The sequence below is a fragment of the Schistocerca piceifrons genome, chromosome 5 (genome assembly GCF_021461385.2).
Source record: "Schistocerca piceifrons isolate TAMUIC-IGC-003096 chromosome 5, iqSchPice1.1, whole genome shotgun sequence".
Taxonomy (NCBI): domain Eukaryota; kingdom Metazoa; phylum Arthropoda; class Insecta; order Orthoptera; family Acrididae; genus Schistocerca; species Schistocerca piceifrons.
The window spans coordinates 96,532,325-96,545,400 of NC_060142.1; positions in this window are offsets into that span (position 1 = coordinate 96,532,325).

Sequence of the window (13,076 nt, forward strand, 5' to 3'; positions counted from 1 at the left end):
CTACAGCTGCTTTCTGCGCAGATCAACTCTCCCTTTTATTTCCATTTGCTTCCATATCTTTGCTTTCTTGTTTCTTTGGTACTGTAAAGTCTAAGGGGATTTGTCTTGTGTGTATCAATCTGTGAATAGCCCCAGAGAGAAAGGACACAAAAAATGAAGGAACAGATGACCTTATTATGGTTTAATCCAGTCAATCCCATCCATCCATCCACCCATCCTTTGAAATTGTATCAAGGTCTGACAGAATATTTGTGCAGCTTTATTTGTACTGTACTTGTTTCTAAATAACTGCACATCTGTTTCAAGTCTAAATTACTATCAATACTGCCTGAAAGATTATCAATATACAATGTGAACGGTAAAGACTGAACACTCTTCCCTGCAGTACACCCAAAGTTACTTCTACATCTGTTGATGAGTCTACATCTGAGATAACATGCTGCACCCTCTGTACTAAGGAATCCTCAGTCCACGTCAGCATGACGACTTTTCCAATTCTGATTCAGATGAACATCTCGAAGTGCCTGTGCACATAGTCGTTCATTTGAATGTCCACAGAGTTAAGAATTGCAATTGTGAAAACAGTACCACACAGCACATACTGTTAATAATGTCACCTAAATCTCCTCTTTAGTCTTCTACACTTCTGTGAGCTTCCTACTGTATGAAACACCCCACCCCTCTCCCTACCTTCTGCCACTGACCACCTCACACATTTCCATATCTATTTGATGTTTGCCAAATTCTTGTTTATTTCTATATTACAGTAACTGATTTCCCTTCCAGTGTTCAGTGTTCTAACCAGCCTTTCCTGTGATAAATCTTGATACTGTTATATATAGTCATATGATGATCTGCAGGAATTCCACCAAAGAAGACCATGTTTTGCACAGTTTATACCACTGACACTTCATATACCATTAACCCTTGAGCAGGCTCCCCCTTCCCCTACGATTTCCCCCACCCCTTCCCGCTCCCCCTATCAATTCCCCCACTTGAAACTAGTTATTTTTTTAAATCTAATGTGCAAGCCATAAACATATTACGGGTGCACTATTTTGATTTTTGAGAATATGTTGGTACATATCTGAAATTTGTAATATCACTTCCTCCACAGCATCATGATTTATTGAGCAGTCAGATCACAGATTAATTTATAAATATGGCTAGATGCTCAAGATTTATTAAAAAAAACAAATGTACGAAAGTAATTCCAAACCTGGAACAGGAGGAGAGATTGAGGAGAAGCCTTTTCTGTTTGTTTTAAGCTTCTACTTCTCTATCACAGGGTATTTTTGGTTGCAGGATTGTGGTGCCATCTTTGTGTTACAGTCTTAATGTGGAGTAATGAAAGTCGTTTTTGATTCTGATACTCTAACAATCTGCATCATTGATCTTTTTGAACTGCATTAACTTTGTTGTCAATAATCCACTGAAGGAATAAATATACGGTGAATGTAGTCAGAATGCCCAACTCTTGTGAAGTATGGTGCTTAGTGAGCACTGTATATTATCCTCGCAGGATGTTTCAGCAGTGAAAACTTTCTTTTTAAAGAGATGTTCCCCAGATTATTATTCTGTATGACATAACTGAGTGAACGTGTGCAAAAGTGTGAAATTCCTGATTCCCAAAATTAAAAATGATTCGATGTGCAAAGTGTGGCTTATGTAAGTTTTTTTGAACTTCCAAAATGAGCTTTGCCAGTTTAAATTATCACTGACATGGGCGCTTCAAAATTGTAGAACTGAACATGCTGTGGCTTTTTAAAACTGAGAATGAAAAATCAATCTTACTTTAACAATGTTGTTTACCATTTATTCTGTTGTTTTGTATGTGACTGGATTTATTAATGTACTATTGTAATCCATGAAAGGAACTAATTGGGCATGTTGTATATTAAATGGAAGAATCTCTACACATATGACAAACAGCACTGTATCTAACAGTGTCTCCGATCCCCACATGGTTCCCCTCGAGTACAATAACCTACCAAGACTACACTGATGGAGTGTGTGATGGAGAGTTTCCTTTGTTAGTAGATTTAGTGGTAAGATAGTTCAGTGGATAGCCTGTCGAAAACTGAACACAGATCGAGCATGAAAACATTAAACCGTGAAAAAAGAGAAGCAAAATAGAAACAGTGAACAGTCAAATGACAAGAAGGGCAATATAGAGCTGGGTGTAATGGCAATTCTAGTTAAAGGGTTACTGTGTTGGACTGCCATGTGCACCAACTGTGTTCAAACCTCCCTTGTGTAATTTCCCCACTCCCTCCCCCTCCTCCCCATTCACTGTATTCAAATATGTGCTGGTGGTCTAATGAAGATTTGCAACAGAGTACTTGTGTGGAATCCACTGTTGTTACAGCTATTAGCAGTTGACAGGAAGTGGCTTTCCAATGGGAACTGCAAACATTTGATAACAAGGTGACGAGTCAACTGAATCCTATATGTATGGCATGTCATACATGGTAGTATGAGATTCTTATCACACTACACACATTCTGTGACTATTGACGCACCTAATTTGTATACCTGGTGAGTTAGTGAGATATATCTCCTTGCCCAATGAATGTCATCACTCTCAAGAAAGTGATGAAAACATGATTGATTGTGAAACTGTACATTCATTTGTTGCACCTTATGTGACAGTCACACAGTTCGTCTGTGCTCTGTAAAAATGCATTTTATTAACATTTTTGAAGCTGCTTTCCATTTTTGATCATCAGCCTCTTGAATGTCTTTGTTCTATCATAATTAACACCTGTGTTTGTTGTTTTAGTTTCTGCAAGACGTCTATGTAGTATCTTGCCTGCTCTCACTATTCACCACATTTACTTGTGATGGTAAAATATTCTTACCATATGGCTCATATTCTGTAATATGAGGATAGTGTGACAACTGACAAGACTACAGGAAGAGAACAAATGTTTCAATGCCTCGACTGACAGTCCATAACGATGTGGAAGAAATAAATAAAATAAAAATAAAGGGCATAACAGTAAGTTGAACACGGTTCACCAACAGGGCAGTCCATCACTGTACCACTTAACCGTGACACCATTGCTGTTATAGGCTGTTCTTTATTACTTGTTTTATCTGTTGACAAACTTTTTCTATTTTGCTTTCCTTTCACCTTCTCCCTGTTTTCATGTTTGATACATGTTCAGTTTTTAGTGGGCTATCCAGTGAGCCATCTTACCACCAAATGTGAGTGGTGTAATGGGGAGTTTCCCTTTTATATACAACCTTCTGCATTCTTTAGATTAAATATGAGATTCCAGAATGAGATTTTCACTCTGCAGCGGAGTGTGTGCTGATATGAAACTTCCTGGCAGATTAAAACTGTGTGCCCGACCGAGACTCGAACTCTGGACCGAGTTCGAGTCTCGGTCGGGCACAAAGTTTTAATCTGCCAGGAAGTTTTAGATACGAGATTGTCCATTGGTTGGGTAAACTGTAAGTTTCATAAAATCTCAGTTTACCAAGAGGAATATTGTGATTCACAGAGTCAGATGCCTTGGATGAGTTACAGAATATGCCAGCTGGTGCTGACAGTGAGCAACAATAAAATACTCAGTAAATCAGAGGGGATGCTATTCTAGAATACTGCATCTCCCCAAATGTTTCTGAATGGGTGTCAGTTGTAAAACACATCAGTACTTAATGAAACCTCTCCTAGCACCTGGTTTATTGAGGGGTTTGACAATGGCATACTTCATTCTCTGTGGAAAAATGCATGGAGTTAGGCATTTTGTTACCCAGAATAAATAATGCCTCACTATTATATGAGAACAAGTCGCCAGTATTACTGTTATCGACATCTGACAAGAGCCAGAATGACTCGAGAACTGGCCGAACTGACAGAGTGCATTGGCAGTGACCCATCAAATTTAAATGTGAGAAAGATGATGTGATGATGAACAACACAGATGGCGCGGTAAAATAACAAATCCAGCTAGTAATCCACCTCAAAAACTTCAGGAGGTAGCAACTTTACACATCAGTGTCTCAATTCTAGTCACATCAGTACCAGAGTGCAGTGAATCATGAGTCACTGAATCGCTGTGCTTCTGACTATAAAGGGCAGTTATGAGTGCTGGCCAGTCAGGTTATAGCAGTATTGTCTAGCTTCTATCATGGAGACCCGTGCGTTTTGGTGGACTTTCAAACTTGCAGGGTTGGGATGCCATATTCTTGAACATTGAAATAGGTGTGTAGGGCCAGAAACTCCACATATGGTGTTTAGGAAAGCTAACTGGTGACATAAGAAGTTCTGCTGACAGTGTAGGGGAAGTTGGAATAAGAGGAACAGCCCTGTGCTGTGGCCTCCGCATCCTTATTCAGAATCAACCAGTATGTGTGTTGGCTGCTGAAGACTTTCATTTATGATATACCCCAGTGCCCATTGCAGGGGCGTTTTAAAATGTAAGGATGCTGGGTAGGGGGGGATAACAACACAGGTGGTACCTGTCACTCGTCTCCAGCATTCTCTTGCTTGATGTCGAGGCAAACATCAGGTGAGATGAGCCCAGGACTGGAGATTGGCATCGCCACCCTTTGAAAAGTTCTTGGCCTACCAGTCCAGGGGTAACACAATGCACAGTCTGAGGTATGGTGCGACACCAATTTGTGTGGGAACAAGAGATTTCCTGTGGATCAAAGACTGGGTCTGGGCCTGCGGGTAGGCTAGGTAAAGTGTCGGCATTTGCATGTCATTCTGAGGGCTCACATTAAACAGCATAACAGCAGGAGCTGAGTAAGAATGTCCAACACTGGAGCCATTGAGTTGTCTACCCGGTATGTTGGGAGCACAGCTGGAGGAGCACAACCAGCACGTCCATCTGCAAGTTAGTAATATAGAATTTCCAATTTTGAGCTAAAATGTGCATAATATATGTGGAGTCTCCTGTCATACACAAGAAGTATTTTGGGACTTCCCTCAAAGAACACAAAGCTAGAGCAGGAGTAGAAGCTTAATGACACCCAGGTAACAAATTGTTCAGTGCCACACAATAACCACTCAAATTGTGTCTTCACAAAGAATCTTAATTGTCAATTGAAGTAGAAAAACATGGGAAAAGTAATGAGAGGACAATAATATAGAACTGAGTGGAAAACACAGAACACCTGCTGAGAGATGATGTATAGTACAGGGTGTTTCAAAAAGAATAACCCGATGTTTGATGGTAATATTTGTGAAGAATGGGATGTGCCAGCATGGAAATGTCTTTGTTTGATTGGATGTGGCCTAAAGTTTCAGAAAACTGCTGTTAGATGCCACTAAGTGCATCTTCCCAGTTTGCAACAGATCAGAGGTAAGATGATATCTGCTCTTCAGAAGGCATTGTGTGTGCTGCAGTTTGCAAAGAGAAGTCAGTGATTTCGTACCATCTTCCAGTTCATTGGCATCTTGGCACTGATTTGTCCGTAGCCAAAAACGTTTGTCATTGGTATCACATCTTAACGAACAGAATAGGTGTGCATAGGTAAGAGTCCAAGTTGACGGCTCCAATGTTTGCTGAATTCTTTCCATATCATCAGAATTGGAGGAGTCAACGAACGTCTACTTGCCGTGCAAGTAGAGAACTGGCAATGTGTTTAGGTGCTGTTTTAGTCTATAAACTGTACTGATCACAATTAGTACAAGCTCTTCAGACTGCATTGCTGAAGTCTGTTTCCTTTCATCATCAGTGTTAGATGTCATGGAAAACAATACATTCTTTTCAGTTATGAAGCAACATTTCATGTAAGCAGTAAAGTTAACCAACATAATGTGTGCGTATGGGAACCCCAGAATCCTAACGAAATTATTGAGCCCTAAAGACTCTCACCTCAAAGGAGTGTTTTTAGTGCCATTTCTCATGGAAAAACTGGATGGTCCTTTCTTTTTTTGAGGAAAATGCAGTGGCTAGAGTGAGCCATCTTCTAAAGCAGCAGGACTGTCTTTTTCCCACAACATTGTGAGGATTCTGGTGACTTAGTTTTCCAACAGCATTGAGCTCCACTGAGCTCCACCACACTTGCAGGATGACATACATCAGTTTCTCAGTGACACTGTGGCACGAGACCTCAAGACACTGCCCTGCATTCTTGTACTTTAAGATCACCAGAGATGACCCTGTGCAATTTTTTTCTCGTGGAGTTATGAAGAGGAAATTGTGTTCATCTCCCTTTATCTCATAACATAGAAGAATGAAGGACAGAATAACAAGGACATAACTTATCTGAAAGCAGATACACAGTCATGCACAAAACAGCTCCTTCTTGTGTTGCTGTACATTACAGTAATCAGCAAAATAACTAAGCGCTCAGTGACAATGAGCACACACTGCAGTGACATCTCTAGGTACAAATGTAAGAATACAGGTCAGCAGATATTACTGAAATTGCTCTAGTGCTGACCTGTGATGCTATAGAAATTACCAGTGGTTTTCTTGGATAGCTGGACAACATACATGCAAATATCATTAATGGAGTTTACAATAATTGTACTGACAATACTTAACTTTGATTATTTGCATGTCGTCAATTGCCTTTTTCACAATGAAGTGTTGCAAGCAATGTCCTTCAATATGTATAGCATTTCCATACGAGCAATTGATGTGAATATAAAATGTAGTTTCTAGGTTTCATAACATACAGTTACAAATCCAAGAGTGTTGTACTGGTTGTAATGGAGACACATCAAATTACTTGAAAAAGAGAATGTTGTAATACTTTAACACATTTCAGCAGTCATTTCTGTATTATTACACATCAACAATTTAACATGAACATATATAACACCTATGGTCATTTTGCAATGCAGTCTACAATTTATTAACAATTATACAATACATAATAATTTTTCTTTCTTTCCTTTCAAAATTGCAAAACTGACCTGCATGAGTTCTTCAATTGAATAATAATATTTTTCCACTAGTGTATTAAATAACAATCATTTTAGTGGCTTAAAATCCATATTTAACAGATTTGTGTTATTTAATTTATTATAAATTTTTAATCCCATGTCCAATGGTGTTTCAACAAAGTTTTAAATTATGAGAGGGACATTTGAAGCTGTCTGTGAAAAGTGCTGTAATTGTTGTTGAAATGAAAATTGTCAAGTGAGTTTTGATTTTTATAGATCAAAATAAAAATGTCGTAAATGTACACAGAAGGAATAGTTAGAATTTTTAATTGTTTAAATGATGGGCAACATAATGTTCTTTTTTGGACTGAACACATATTTCTTATTATTCTATTTTGAACTGTAACTAAGGGCTGTTCACAGAATTTCTCCAGATAATTATTAGGTATCAAGTTATAGTCTAAAGTAGATATTAACACCATGATGATAGTCTACCACAAGGGTGGAACCAGATGAGACATTCATCACATAAGCTAGGCTGTTTAGTTTGTTTGGTAAGAAGTCTACACGTGCCTTCCAACTTAAATTTTTGTCAAGATTTAGGCACAGAAATTTTACGTAACTTGCTTCAGTCATTTCCTGACTGCTGTACACTGTTTTTATGGGAAATAATGATGATGTTTTTGAACTGAACTGCACTAATAGTGCTTTTGTGACATTGAGTTTTAATCCATTCCCGAGCGACCGCTACGGTCGCACGTTCGAATCCTGCCTCGGGCATGGATGTGTGTGATGTCCTTGGCTTAGTTAGGTTTAAGTAGTTCTAAGTTCTAGGGGACTTATGACCTCAGAAGTTAAGTCGCATAGTGCTCAGAGCCATTTGAACCATTTTTTTAATCCATTCTGCTGAAACCATAATTCTAGGATTCCCATTAAATTTCCACAATATCATGAATTGGTGTTAATTGGAAATGATTTACAACAAACTTGTCATCTGTGAATAAAATGGAATAGACTTCGATGTTTACAGGTAGCACAGAAAAAGATAAGGCCCTAAAATTGAGTCCAGTTGGATCGCTGTACAAATCTCCCATTCCAAGAATTGCAGCACCAGGCAGTGATAGACGTTGCATCCTGAGCTCCCAGGGACACTCCCACCTTGTAACTGCAATGATGAGGTATGAGATCTGATATTACAACCACAATTGTTTTGTAAGTTCTTTCATTAACGAACAGAACAGGTAGGGTATGAATTTTTTATTTGTAAATTAATAGAATAGAATATTTTTATTCGCCTTTCAGTATTTTTCATACAATTGGCTTCATCCAAGTTTACAATGGAGTACAGTTAAGGACAATAAACACTTACATACACAGAATTATTTAGCTTATTTAAGAATTTAAAACATTTCTTTACCGCTGATTAAAAGCTAATATCATAATGAGTATTTCCTAGGAATTCTTCAATTGTATATAATTCACGGTATTAGCATACATTAAACAGTTATATATGCACATGTTAGTGTAAAGACCGTACCTGAGATATTTAAAGTGATTTCTGCAGGAATCTCTGGGTGCTAATCCTAGTATACATCTGATGGCCTTCTTTTGCCATCTGAAAATACATTTAGCCCCAGAGGAATTACCTCAGAGCAAATTTCCATATTCCAGATAGGAATGGAAGAAAGCAAAATATGAGTGGAGTAACAGTTGTTTGCAAATTGAGAAACAGTGTGAGCACAGTAAAAAAAGTACCTGGACTAATTTATTGCACAGGTGACTGGTTTATTCTTCCCAGGGGAGTTCTCGGTCTATGTGCAATCGAAGTAGTTTCACTGCTTTATTTTTACTTCTTTCAACTTTTAGATTAAACAATACAAAAATTGAAGAAATAAATGTTTATACACTGTTGGTTGGCCTGACACCAGTGACTAGTCATTTGCATTATTTCTCTGTTGTTATCCAGCACAGTTTGTAAATTGTCACCTGAGGTTATTAGTGCTATATACCACCTAAGAATATACTGGTGATATATTTCGAGAAATCGTTAGTATAGGCAATGAACAGGAAAGGCCCAAGGAGTGAGCCTTGGGATATTTCTCTTTTTGTAGGGAGTATTGCTGATCTCTGGTTTAAGCAATAGGCTACAGCTTTTATATGTAAATAAACACTCAACTTATTCAAATCTTATTTAACTTCAATGCCATAGTCTTGAGTAGGACCCAAGTAGACGACATCATGAAGATAAAACAATTACGCTAAAGTGTTGAGTTGTGGTAATTGCCAAGAAACTTTAACTCAATGGGACTGACTTAACTGATCTATTCCGTGTTTGTGTGGTGCGGGAGTTATAAGTATTTAGCGATAAAATAAACTTTTCGTTACCAGTTAAATACCCGGTGTGGACTACATCATTAAATAGTTTGACAAATGGCAATCAACGACTACTCATGACAGACTGTTTCATTGAAGTGCAAATATCACGTCATTAGTTGAGACGTGTACTTTAAAATATTTTCGTATTACGACGCAATCTTATAAAGACTGAATCAAAGAGTATCTCTGGATCTTGCTGCATACCAACAAGAATTCCATAGCAACGAAACAACAGCGTAAGAAAGAACTGTTTGCTAGGAAATATTTTAGTTGTCAGTGGTGTGTGCTATGCGAACGAGAGAAGAATAACTACTGCAAATCCGGGCAATTAACAGTACAATATTAGTAACAAAAGTCATCTATCATACGAGTTCGCATAAGTGGAAACGCTGCGGACTTGTAATTGAGATACAACGACTACGCGAGGAACGCCTTTTCGGAAGTTTTTCTGGTTTTTTTTCTCCCGTTAATCTACGGGGACGGACGTTATATCGCATCGTGTGTCTGCTACTGCCACAGCTCTCGCGGCAGAGTAGCTCTACGGCGTCGACTACATCAGCACGCGGTTTGAGTACGGGGGCACGCGCCAGAATATCAACGAAGACCAAAAGGCGTGCTTACTATGAGAAATAATTTCATTGTGTGCTTTAATGGAACCTGCAGAGAGACCGTACCCCAGTCAGTTTGGGAATAGGACTAGTGCAATTTTGGAAGTAACTCATCAGCTCATGGCAGAAGGTGTGTGTCAATAACAGGACGCTGATAAATTTGTGGATACATCAAAGCTGGAGGTGACACACTTGTGTTTTTGACGATCATTAATGATATAGCCCACCTATTTGTCTAAAGCAGTCGAATTATGCATGGTGACTTAAACATATTCAGTTCGTACTCATCAATGTAACAATTCGGTTTGGCTGCATTTTTTCACGTCCCTACATGAATGTGTGCTGTGAAGTTGTTCACACACCGTAATCCCACGGATAACAAATCCGAAAATTCAGAACACAATCTAGGTCTTGATAAGAAACCACATGTGACAAAAGATACATATTTTCATTAATAAAAAATTCAAAAGTAACAAAAGCATGCAACCCAAACAAATTTTGAGTGTCTTTAACAACCAAATAAACATCTGCAGTCCGTTCAACCACCTAAGCTGTGGTGGACAGAAACTGAGTGAAAATTGGAATATGCTGTTTGTTTGTGGCTTACAACATGGCATTTGATGGTTGCTGATGGTGGGAGCCGATCTGTGTGTGGGTCTGAGAGCAGAGGAGTGAAACGGTTGATATGGTGTTCACTTTTGGAGATAACGGTTTCTTCAGTGCTAACACTTCAATAAAAACTTGCAGACAATAATGAAATAGAATGAATGTCAACGTCCATTTATATCAAGGAAGGCTGTGTGTGACAAATAGAAGCCATGTGGTTTTTGTTATGCCACAACTCACCATTTGGGACATGGAGCCTCCTCATGCTGCACAAAGTGAGAGGGATTTGTCTAAAGTGCCACAGGGACTCCTCCTCATCGTCATCATCAGGTTTATCGATCTCAGCTAGGCTTTCGGTTTCCACAACATCTGGTGAATTGGTGCCATGTGCTGAAGCAGTTCACTGTATATGACGGTGATGTCGCCTGGTGCTTCGATTTGGGAGGGTACTTACATGGAGTGACCAGTGGTGAAACTTTTTCTGAGGACATATCCTCACATCACAGGGTTTTCTAATGAATTTCATTATCAGGCACTAGGGAGACATTCACGTCATGAACTGTAAGGTCTGTTGCTAAAAGCTCCAAAGAATCTTACGCAAAGTGATGTTTAAGCCCTCAAACCCTCCAGCTCCGCTACCTAATCCTGAGAAGACTGACGCGACTGCCTGCGTTACTGGTAAAACGCTACACGAGCGACACTGATGTGGGTGCACTCGTGATGAAATGTATAGTTCGTCATCACCTTATAAGTGTGAGGCCAGTTTATTTAAAGCACAGCCATTGTTGCACACATGGCAGGAATCCACAACAATAACAAACCCTTAATATTTTTTGTCCATTATCCTGAATGCAATGAGGTGTTGGTGTAGCCATTTTTTCACAAATTTCGCTTCACCAGAGTCATCGTATGACTGACGGTTCAGGCTCCACCATCAAAGGTGCACCCACCATGGTTTATGTCAATGTGGCCATTAGTGTTTCCGAGGTGGGTATAGTAAATTACTGCTGCCAGACAAGTGGTAGAGGTACCACTCTCATAGGTAAGATACAAGAAGAAACGGTCACAGAAACTTAGTGCTTGAAAGTTCCACTTGTTTTGTAACTCCGAACTCAATAAAAGGCGCAGCTTTTAGATATGGTCTAGTTAGTGAGTAAGGATGTGTCAGCGTAAGTACAAAGCTGTACAAACCCTACTCTCACACGAACTGGTCATATGTAGTAATACATGCATATATCGTATGATTGTGGATTGGACATTTCTCACAAGGTGGTGGAAAAAATCGTTGCAATTCCACAGGAGAATTACATTGCCTCCTCAGTTCCTTCACACCTCTTTCGGTTACAGACAGATTACGCTGCTGGGTCATCTGCTGCCACCGATTGGGTACCTGTGTGATCTCGACAGACCGTCAGATACCATGGAAGTCGATCAAAGTCCTCAGCGGACGCCAGAATCTCCATCGTCAGACGCAGAGCGTGTAGGTAGCGGTGGGGTGGGTGCCACCGCCAGTTCCTTAGTCTTAGTGAAACCCAAGAAACAGCGCGAAAAGTCCAAGAAGACCAACTCTGAATCGATGAAGCCTCGCAGTCAGTCTCTGGGACTGAGGATGATCGTGAAGCTCTACGATCAGCTGCTTGTGGGCACTTCAGCCACTGGTGGGCGTCATCTTTCCCACTGGTGGAAACCTGGGAAGGAAGGGACCCATGGGACTCCTTCTGAGCGAGAGGAGCCGAAGTAGTTGGACGATCCTCCGGCTTAGAAGTGGGGACGGACGTCTCCGATGGTTGGGAGTGGGGTTAGGGGTAGGGGCGTGTAGTGTTGCTCCTGAAGTAGGTGGTGCAGGAGAAACAGGGGAGGTAGTGCCCCCAACATCAAGGGGGCAGGTAGAGTCTTACAGCTCGAGAGCCGACTGGAATTCGCTGAACTGATGGGGCTATCACTGTTACCGTAGCGGCGGCGCAACAGGAAGTCATTCGCACAGAATGGAGTCTTTCATATTTCCTCTTTGCGTCAGTATAGGTCAGTCGATCCAGGGTCTTAAATTTCACGATTTTCTGCTCTTTCCGCAGAATCCTGCAGTCTGGCGAGCAAAGTGAATGATGCTCTCCGCAGTTGACACAGATGGTAGGTGGGGCAAACAGAGTCTTGGGATGTCATGAGCGTCCGCAGTCTCGACATGTGACGCTGGAAGTACAGCACGAAGGCATGCCTGAACTTCCAGCACTTAAAGAACCACATGGGGGGGAGGGGGGGGAGATATATGGCTTGACGTCACAGCAGTTCACCATTACCTTTACCTTCTCAGGCAATGTATCACCCTCGAGGGCCAAGATGAATGCACCAGTTGCAACCTGATTATCCCTCGGACCCCGATGAACACGCCAGACGAAATGAATGGGCCCACAGCTCGTTATCGGACAGCAAAATAAGGTCCCTACAGAATAAAATGCCATAGACCATATTTAAGCTCTTATGGGGTGTGATGGTAATACGAACATACCCCAACTTGTCACAAGCGATTAATACCCACGACTGGGCAGAGGATGCTGTTTCAATCAAAACAGACCCAGAGCGCATATTGGACAAGCCCTCCACCTCCCCAAACCTGTCCTCCAAATACGCCACGAACA